At 41.4% G+C, this 10,300-nt stretch overlaps 1 long non-coding RNA gene across 1 annotated transcript; it reads right to left on the bottom strand.

Annotated features, from left to right (window-relative positions):
* Positions 1 to 3,092: 3,092 nt before the first annotated feature.
* On the bottom strand, positions 3,093 to 4,366 carry LOC134458987 (uncharacterized). Its single transcript, XR_010036726.1, has 3 exons — positions 4,145 to 4,366; positions 3,569 to 3,655; positions 3,093 to 3,228 (listed from the first exon to the last, which is right to left on the bottom strand). It is a non-coding gene; the product is annotated as an uncharacterized LOC134458987 (long non-coding RNA).
* Between the last annotated feature and the right edge of the window lie 5,934 nt (positions 4,367 to 10,300).

Genomic DNA, 10,300 nt, shown 5'->3' with positions numbered 1-10,300 from the left:
GGTATTCTCCAATTGTTGTCACATTTATAGTCCAGGGTCTGGCTAAATGAAAGAGGCACATTTTTAACGGTGTCCATTCTAGTTTGTAATTTGTGACAGCGGTATTGCTGTAGGCTAGTTATTCCCAGCGTTATAACTTAGTTGTGTGTTGTCCAATTGACAACTAGTTGTGCTGACTTGCTAACAGCATCTCCACTCCATGTTGCTTTTATCATCTACCGTTTCTCCTGTTAGCATAATATAAGTTCAGTTCTTCTGTTAGCTTGGCTATGTTACAAAGTGGACTCGAGTCGTCAGCTAGGGGAGGGGAGAAATGCATCTAAATAAGTGGGCGATTCTGTGTGCGTGTGTAGAGCTCTATCTGTGTTTTACCGGTGGGCTGTCACTAATGTGTTGTCATGGTTGTCTTGGATGTTGTGTTTCCATTCATGCACCGTCTCCATCTTTTCCCATGTTTATGGTAGCCGGGACCGTCTTCCATAACCAGCATTGCATATTGTGCCGTTATTTGGTGATGCGCGAAACTACTTTGCAATGGCACCTTGTGTATGTGGGGTAGTGGAAGGTTGAAATCATTATGAAGGCATATCCTGTTGATTGTGCTATCTATCTTTTAAGTCCTTAGTGTTATTTTTTTATGAAGTTTAAAGTAAACTGGGGTGCTTAAGATCAGCAGGGTTGTCTCCCTCGTCTGTGTAGCCTGCTGTCAGCAGGCACCATGCGCTCGCAAGCACACACGCACATACTGCTACTCTGCCCTACAAAGGCTAAGCGCAGTAACTACGCCACCATTGAAACTGAGAAAAGTGACCTTAAAGTTTTCCTACTGGCCAGCCAAGCAGGTTGCAGGTACAACAGTGGTGATGCTTTTAAATAATGCATTTATAGGAAGGAATTTTTTATAGAAAAAGAAAAGTTTAAAAAATATGACCTTTGACCTCAAAAATGTAGAAAAATCGTAGATACTGCACTTAGCCTTTGTATAACGTGGGACCAAGGAGGTCTACATAAGGGGAGAAGGTGGTTCCATAGAACTCCATTCAACGGTTTTGATGCAACCGCGGCTGATTTGCTTCCGCCTCCAAAATACGGAAGTGAAATAATCACCTTGGCAACGTTGAGCTACATTGCCGATAGGTCGACATCGCTGACAGCGCCAGCCAATCCGAAAACACCTACTTGAAGTCATATGTCCCGCCCTCCCACCCGATGCTGCCGCATCGTCAGAGATGAAAATATGTCATGGCGTCTCAAGATATTAAAACAAGTTCTCAGCTGTGGAAATAGTCAACACCGAAAACCTTGATTGTCACAAAACCACCAACGCAAGTTGAAATACAACTGGTGATCGGTAAGTGTGGAGAATACCAATATGATATTTATGAAATGGTACTAGGGCCAACGAAATCTTAAAGGCTTATGAAACCATCATACGGTAATATTATTTAGCTTAGCGGCTAACCTGAGCCAGCCAAATGGCATTAGATCTAACTTACTTAACTTCAGCACCTTGTAACGGCATTGTACAGTTGCAAACTGAACTGTACACGGAAAGTGCATATAGCCCATGCTATTTGGGGTCTTCGTATTATTTGGCCGAAAACTATTATCCAAGTCTGCAATGTAGGCCCTATCTCAGTAGCATCATTGAAGTTGTGCAGGCGAGAGCCCTTGGATGTTCAGTTTCACGTTGAATATTTTAACATCTGCGACCATTGACGTTAAATATTATTAGGAATGTTTGTCTGACACACCAAGTTAACCCCCTATACGGACATTTAGCATATTTACCCACAGCTGCTGTGTATAAATCCCTCTACAAATAACGTGCAAAACAATTAATTAAACCTTTCCGTTTGACAGGCACAAACAAACCATGGAAGTTGAAGAAAGGCTCCTCATCGTCAAGCAGTCATCCAGAGTGAAGATTGCAGTCAAGCAGTCATGACCCCCCTCCCCCCAGTTTTCGAGAAAATTCAGAATAAAAAAAACCCTTCTCATTCTTAAATCCAAGCAGCAGAAAGAAGCAGCCAGTGGATTTGGGCAAAGCGGAGACCCTTGCTGGGCTCATAGAACATCTGGTCCCACCCACTAGCACCCCAAAACCCCCCAATGCCCTCTCTCCCACCCAGGTATGCGGTCAGCTCCAGGTCTGACTCAGGGGAATGGACACCCCTGCCGTGCATAGTCCAACGGACTTGTGATTGGGCATGGGCACAGGCTCAGGCTTGATCACCCTGTAGCTGGCCACCTTTGATGAGGGTGTTTAGTGTTAAAAGGCCGAAACACCCCCTGATTCAAAGGAACACTACTGATGATGTGTCCCAAAATTGACGGACGTTACGACCTCCACGCCACTCTCAACATCAAGGCAACTCATGCAGCTTAACATCTAGTGGCACAATGGACAGTAAACCATCTCGTCCTGTGTATTATGAATCTCAATCATATTACTTAAGTAAACGGTAGGCAACCCAAAACCTTTCAGTTAGTAAAGCATAGGTAATACAGTATGACCATTACACCATCTGGTATTTTGAGTACTTGAAATTCAGATTAAAGTGAAATCTTGACTTCAGTGTCTTCTCACATGTGTGCTTTCTAAACGTGCAAATCATTATGTGGACGTTCTTTCCCACTTCTAAGAAATGCATGCATTACTTCAATTCTTAACATTTGTCTGGCCATTCGTCTAAACCAGGGGTAGGGCACCTTTTTCATTTGAGGGGCCACTTCAAAGTCCTTCAACAACCATGTAAGTCCTCCAAGGGCCGTACTATGAACACAAAACAGGATTCCCCCCAGCTTTTTTGGCCTATATTGAAGGTGGCCAGCTTTACAACAGACCCCACCTTCTCTTGGTACCTAGAATATAACTTAATTATATTGCTGATGTAATTTCTAAGATGCCTTCACACAATATGTCATATTTCACGTGAAGCTGTACAACATTAAAATTATATTGGGGAGAGGATAAGATGGCCTGAGGGGGCGTAAACATGGTTTGACATGGTTCCCCACCCCTGACCTAAACAGATGTTGTAACAACAGTGTGTTACCAATATTGAAAAACAATTCAGAAACAAAATGTGTGTGATGTGATGTATTAGCATTTATTAAGTGTGTTTCATAATTGCAACGATATCACAATGGTTGTCGACAGCAGATCCTCTGGGGTGAACTTGTGGTGGTAGGATGCAGGCAGGAGCGTACTGTACACATCTTCAGCTGTAACAATAAACACAAATCCAATAGCAAAATAATTAATGTTAGAATCATACCATCACACTAAATAAGTGAAATGGGAGCTTAGTGTGCAGACTTGATTTTCAGCAACCAAATAAGGCACACACAAAGTTCTCACGAATATGTAGGCCAAGGGTAGGCAGCATATGTGACATCGAGTGCCAATGACCGTACCATCCCTTAGCCATGCAGAGAGCTAAGGCTTAGAACAGCAGTAGTGCACCTCACTTCCCAAGCACATAACATGTCTCATACCACTAGTCTAGGTATGTTTTTGATATATCGATATGTACATAATGTCCCCTCAGACTGCTGTGCATACCGAGATAATCTGACCGGTGGTGGAGGTGGCTTGGTTTGGGTGTTGGCGTGCAGCGAGGGGGTGCCACACAGACGACTGTGATGTGCTCTGAAAGACAAACACAATGTGCACCAAATCAAACGCAGTGTTGGGGGTAACACATTACAAAAGTAATTAATTACGGCCAGGTTTCCCAAACTGGGGTGTGAGCACCCCTGGGGGTGCGTGGCCTACCACAAGAGGACCATCACTTAGGGGTTGCGCAAACCACATTGAAATGTACAAGGGGGTGCACATGGAAAAAAGTTCGGAAACCACAATGTAATGCATTACTTTTGTAAATCACCAGATCCATATTTTGGCAAATATTTTGGCTAAAGTAACTGAAGTAATGCAAAATAACTGTAATGGCCTACATACATTTAGTAATATTATTATGTGAGGGATTATTTTTAAATGACAGTAACGTGTAATCGGTAATGTATTGCAGCTTTTCAGTAACTTGCTGAACACTGATCAGACGACACAAAAAGCAAGTTAGGTCTATGTGCATCCAAACATTCTGTTTATAAACATTGATCAGCTCAAGACACTTACCTTTCTCCAAATGCCAGATATCAAGGGGTCAGGTGGTGTTGTGATGCTGTCCTCTTCCTCCTCTAACCTGGATGTTTTACTTGACCTTGGTTGTACTGGTGTTGAGGTTGGAAGGGTACATGGTGCATCTGTTTTTATCTTGACACTTCTCTTTGTGGAAATCTCACTGGAATGGCACCTCTATAACAACACAATAAGCTACAGATAAGTCAAATGAGGCACACACGATGTTCCCAGGAATATATAGGCTAATGGCAAGGCATTTCACTTCACATGCAACATTTAGTCAAGTTCATTATGTATTTTTGCTGGATTTTTATGGGGATTTGGAAAACTATACATTTTTGAAAAGTAGATAGTATAAGCAATCAGAAAAACAATGTTTCCATTTGCACAGGTGGCGGCCATCTTGGATTTTTCAAAATGGCGTCCGAAAAACCTATATTTTGTCATTTCTCAGCTTCTGAATAAGTTAGAACATTGATTTTAACTGCTTAACCAACATTTTCAGGGTCACTGAATCTAATGGTGTTAGTTTTATTGTTGTCAGACATTTTGTTACCACAGCAATTTATTTGAACTATTGATTTATAGTATTTATGAGTAGATGGCCCACCATTTAAAACATCCCAGCTTGAATGTGCAATACTGGTACAGTTTACATGGCCACCATTTTGCTGTACATTTACAGGCTTGCCTGTGCAATTCTCACAGCTAATTGTATCCAGTATACAGGAGCAGCGCCACATAGTGAATGTTTTGAGTGTCAACAGGTGTTCAATTTTTTCATTTGGGGGAATCCTTCAGCATGCATGCATTTTCTGTATGATAATACTGGAAACTGACTGCAAGACAGAGTGACAAATCAATTGGTGTTATTAATATTATTAATGCACATAAGAGCATGTCATTAACTGGTGTTGGTGAGTGTGCTTTAGTGTAACAGTGAGGGTTCTGTTTGCTGTTTGTTCTGGTTATATTCATGGGTGAAGAACATCGAGGTGAACAAGAGACATGTCAAGCCCATGAGCTCATTAACTGGAAGCTGTGTATTCTATGCCAGTCTGATGATGCCAAGACGGTGGTTCTGGTCCAGAATCCAAGATTAGACACTAATGGACATGTACGAGAAGTAGTTCAAGAGAGGGTCAGTCTGAGTGATTGGGACCATGTTAAATCCAAAGACGACTGCAGAACTGCACAGCTGAGACACCAGGGACACAGAAAGCAGTCTAGCATCTCTCCTGTCACTCAGGTGCAACCAACAAGGTTCAAATACAGCATGCAAGCAACCAACATGCACATCATTTCTACAGGACGGTGCACAGCCAAGAAGCGTGGCAAGAAGAGAGGATGAACAGAAATGGATGACCCAGGCCCCTCAACATCTAATTCTTCTCCACTCCACTCGTCAAGAAACAAAGCTCCATCTGCCAAAAGGCCGATGGTGAACTACTTTATCTGGTCAGAACTGCAAATGCCGGAAAATCTCCAAAGGCTGCTTTGAAACAGTCCCAGAATCTCACACTCAAAACTAGACTGAACACCTGCATCTCAGCAGATGATGCACATGCAATTGATGTATGATATCACAAAGATTGTGGGACAAAACATGTGTCATGTACGGCGAGACTCAGGCCTGACAGAAATACAACTCTCAAAGAAGCCTTGACGTTAGCATGTCTGCTTGAGCTGATCAACCGTATTGATGTGGAAACACAAAACAAAGCATGGACATCATTGAAAAAAATGTATGTCAACATGCTTGATTCAGAAGCCTTGGAGAATCATGAACTTGCATTCAGTAGAAAGTGGCCGAAAGAGAGACACACCCTTGCTAGTCTGTACAATTCAGCTGGGACATCATTGATGTTGCTGGATACTTGTATGGCATCTGTTCCCTGGCCTGTCTTAGTGAAGGTTGCAATGTTTGTCCTTGTCACCTGTGCTGCTTTGTAAATTGCTTTCATGTTATCATATTCATCAGTTGTCATTGCAGCATGAACCATGTCTTCTTCACATGCTTCTGGATAGTAGGGACTTTTGACTTCTTTAGGTCATTTAGAACAGACAGATTTCAGTTATGGCAAGACTGTGAGGATTCTCTTTTTCAGCCACTTTCTACTGAATGCAATCTTTGTGATATCATACATCAATTGCATGTGCATCATCTGCTGAGATGCTGGTGGTCATTCTTGTTTTCAGGGTGGGATTCTGGGACTTTACAGCAGCCTTTAGAGTTTTACTGCCATTTGCAGTTTTGACCTGATAAAGCAGTTCACTATCGTCCTTTTGGTAGAAGAAGCATGGTTTCTTATCGAGTGGACTCGTACGAAATCTTGTGGATAGTGGAGAAGAATCAGATGCTGAGGTGCCTGGGTCAGTCATTTTTCAGTCATTTTTCGAGACTTGGTCTGACCAAGTCCATAACAATTAACATTTCCCAAACGGCATGGTTGATCTGCCTCCTTAGGTTCCCGATTTTTTTGAGATCAGAAACAATATTTACATTTCTCTTGGCCTGCCTAGAAGCAGTGCAGAAGGTGCTGCATCACTGGGAGGTTGTGGCCTGTCTAGTGCAGTTCTGCAGTCGTCTTTTGATTTTAACATAGCCCCCATCACTCAGACTGGCCCCCTCTTGAACTACTTCCAGTACATGTCCATCGGCGTCTAATCTTGGATTCTGGACCAGAACCACCTTTTGGCATCGTCAGACTGGCATAAAACACACAGCTTCCAGTTAATGAGCTCATAATGCTTGATAATGCCTCTTGTTCACCTCGATGCTCTTCACCCATGATTATAACCAGAACAAACAGCAAACAGAACCCTCACCGTTACACTCCACCACCATCACCAACACCAGTTAATGACAGTATGTGCATTAACACTATTAATAACACCAATGTATTACTTGATTTGTAACTGTGTCTTGCAGTCAGATTCCAGGATCATCATACAGAAAGTACATGCATGCTGAAGGAAGGCAAAAGGCAAAAATTTAACGCCTGTTGACATTCAATATATTCACTACATGGCACTGCTCCTGTTTACTGGATACAATGTAGCTGGTATGAGCTTTGCACAAGCAAGCCTGGATATATACAGCACAATGCTGGACACGTAAACTGTTTTGCACATTCTAGCTGGGATGTTTTGTATGGTGGGCTTGACAGACATGCATCTACTTGTAGATACTATACAGTAAATCACCAGTTCAAATAAATTAGCATGGTAACAAACTGTCTGAGAACATTAAAACTACCACCAGTAGATTCAGTGACCCTGAAAATGTAGGTTTAGCAGTTTGAATCAATGTTTTAGCTCATTCAGAAGCTGAGATATTGCAAAATTATGGTTTTTCGGAAGCCATTTTGAAAAATCCAAGATGGCCGCCATTTTTTCACCAGTGCAAATGGAAACATGGTTTTTCTGATTGCTTATACAATATACTTTTCAAAAATGTATAGTTTTCCAAATCCCCATAAAAATCCAGCGAAAGGTTCAGATCCAAACGTAATGAACCTGACTAATTTGACAGTGTCATACCACTAGTAGAGGTATATGTTTGATACATTACTAACCGTTGTTCTGGTAGTGATAACGCAACGCCCCATCGACAGCTGTGATGCCGAGATGATCTTCTGGCTGTTGGTGGAGGTGGCACGGTTTGGATGCTGAGCGAAGAGTCAGACCGACGCCTGAAGTGCTCTGAAAAACAAGCAGGATACACTAACACCTTATCAAACGACACAACGCAATACATAAAGTGCTACAGCATTGAATGTCTTAGCTGCTGGGCAATGCAAGGACAGACGGTCCTTGCATTGCCTAGAGAACTACAGTATGTAAACAACAGACAACGTCTCGTCGTGAATTCTTGTTTGAACAGGCCTGTAGTTCAGTGGTGCCAGGGCAAATTCTGGGTTGTCTAGTATGTGTGCTCGAAATGCGGTAAACAAATTGTTTATATTGTTCTCGGACTACGTTTAGCTCTCCTCCGAGTCAACCGCTAGAAGCTGGTGAAATCACACACACGACCATGCATGCTAGCTACAGAAAGCAATATATTTGCACCAGGAAGACGTTGAAAGTAGTACGAGGGGTTATTTACAGATTACGGAGGGAGGGTGTCTACACACCGGATGCACGCCAAAAACATACACGCTTTGGTCAGAATACGAATGACATTCAACTTAGAATTAAGTTGCTTAACAAATCGACAGACCAAACACCAAACACAGCTAGAGCTCTTTTTACACATTGAGGAAACAAGAGCTAATAACAGCTAGCATATCGTACACCTCAGTCATTTTGTCATTTTTAACAGCCACATATCGAGAGCTCATACTTGTACTTTTGTTACATTTTACTTACCAAAACTGCAGAGCTTCCGAGAGAATACGGATTAGTATATCCAAAGGCACAACATGACCAAAGTATGGGGAAAGTGAATCAATGAAATAATCCATCAAAGTGATGAAGTTGTTCAAAGTAAGGACTTCCCTGGAGGGACTTTCTGGCACGACACCGGCGCGGGACTGACTGCGTCGAACGTCTCCTTGACGACGCCCTGTCAATCAAAAAAATAATTCTAAAGAATGTCAACTGTCAATCAACGCAGATAACAGCACTCATTGGTCATTTAAACTATTTTAATAGCACTCTAAAACAAGGGGTCAGTCCAAAAAAAATACCAGGGTGGTTTGAAAGGGACGGGAAACTATCGTTTGAACGAAATAGAGCATGCATGGCATGAATTGCTTCGGAGGTACATTGCTTTAAGTCGCACATAGAGAAGCATGGGAAAAGGCACTCTACTCCCTACTTCTGCCGCCAACATGGCGACGTCCCGCCCCCCGCCGTTGCATCACAACAGAGTAGAACGTACCTTATCCCCTTACTTACTGTATCATTGAACGTGACTAATTAGAACACTATTCCAAAGGCTAAGTGCAGTATCTACAATTTAGCTATGTTCTGAACATAACATTTTTGAATTACTTAAGCATTTTTATTTTATTTTTATTGGTTTGTGGTTTGTTTATGTCCGTTTATAATTGGGTAATGTATTTAAATTGCACATTAGCTTCAGTAATCTATTTTTTATTACTTTCAAAAGGTCATATTGCACAGTTTCATGTGAAATATGATATGAAAGCCCATGCAAATAAATTACTTTACAATCACAATACACACTTTTAAGCATTTGGGATGGTGTTCTGTGTTATATTTGGTTTTCTAATTGCATTGATATCACTGGACATGCAGAACACAAATACACACAACCATTTGGGTGTCAACTTTGACCCATTTTAGCCTATGCCCTTTTTGGGAAAAGGTGCCCTCTGCCTATTAAAACTTAAACATCACCCTTGGCCGATGCCCGATACGGAGAAGCCGATATTCAGGGCTGATAAAAATGACAAAAATCAGTATCATTGAAAAAAAATCCTATACCATCACCTTTTCATCACACCATAACGTGAATAACAGGAAAATAACTGTCATGTACAAAGCACACTGAGGAACTAGTTTTTCAAGTGTCTGTAGCCTACACAGTATTATATCGACCTTAAAAGGAATACATGACAAATTCAAAGGTACAATAACATAGAACTTGACTGTTAAGTAGAAAAATGTTGGGGATGACCCCAAGATTATTATGGGTGTACATATTTAGGCCTATTTTTTCACCTGTATACTTTACTTGATTTACTAGGGCCTTTGGACTAAGCCCATTTCACTAAATAAATAAATCGACTAAATAACAATAACAAAAGCCCAAAATAACAAACCAAAGAAATGCAAACAAAATACATAGACAACTAAAACCAGTTTCTTAAACCAAACCCTCTTATTTTCATATTATAAAATGGGCCTACATTGCAAAGAATCCCATTGAAAACACCCCTGTCCAAAATGGTTTGGTCCATCAAACTGCAAACACCCCCTCTATTTCACTCAGATTGGAATATTTTGTTGCTGAATGAGGAAGTGACAGCATGCCGGTGACCTGGTCAGTTAAATGTTACAGAAATGTTTTACAGTATTTCTAACCAAATAAACGTCTATGATTTCAAATAGCCAGTTTGCAAGTTATGTTTGTTACTCATTAGAGATCGCTAAACAGATGGAAGTTGATAAATGAATGAC

This window comes from Engraulis encrasicolus, chromosome 11, assembly GCF_034702125.1.
Source record: "Engraulis encrasicolus isolate BLACKSEA-1 chromosome 11, IST_EnEncr_1.0, whole genome shotgun sequence".
Taxonomy (NCBI): domain Eukaryota; kingdom Metazoa; phylum Chordata; class Actinopteri; order Clupeiformes; family Engraulidae; genus Engraulis; species Engraulis encrasicolus.
Note: the sequence above shows the minus strand (reverse complement) of the source record. Positions and strands in the feature narration are given on the sequence as shown.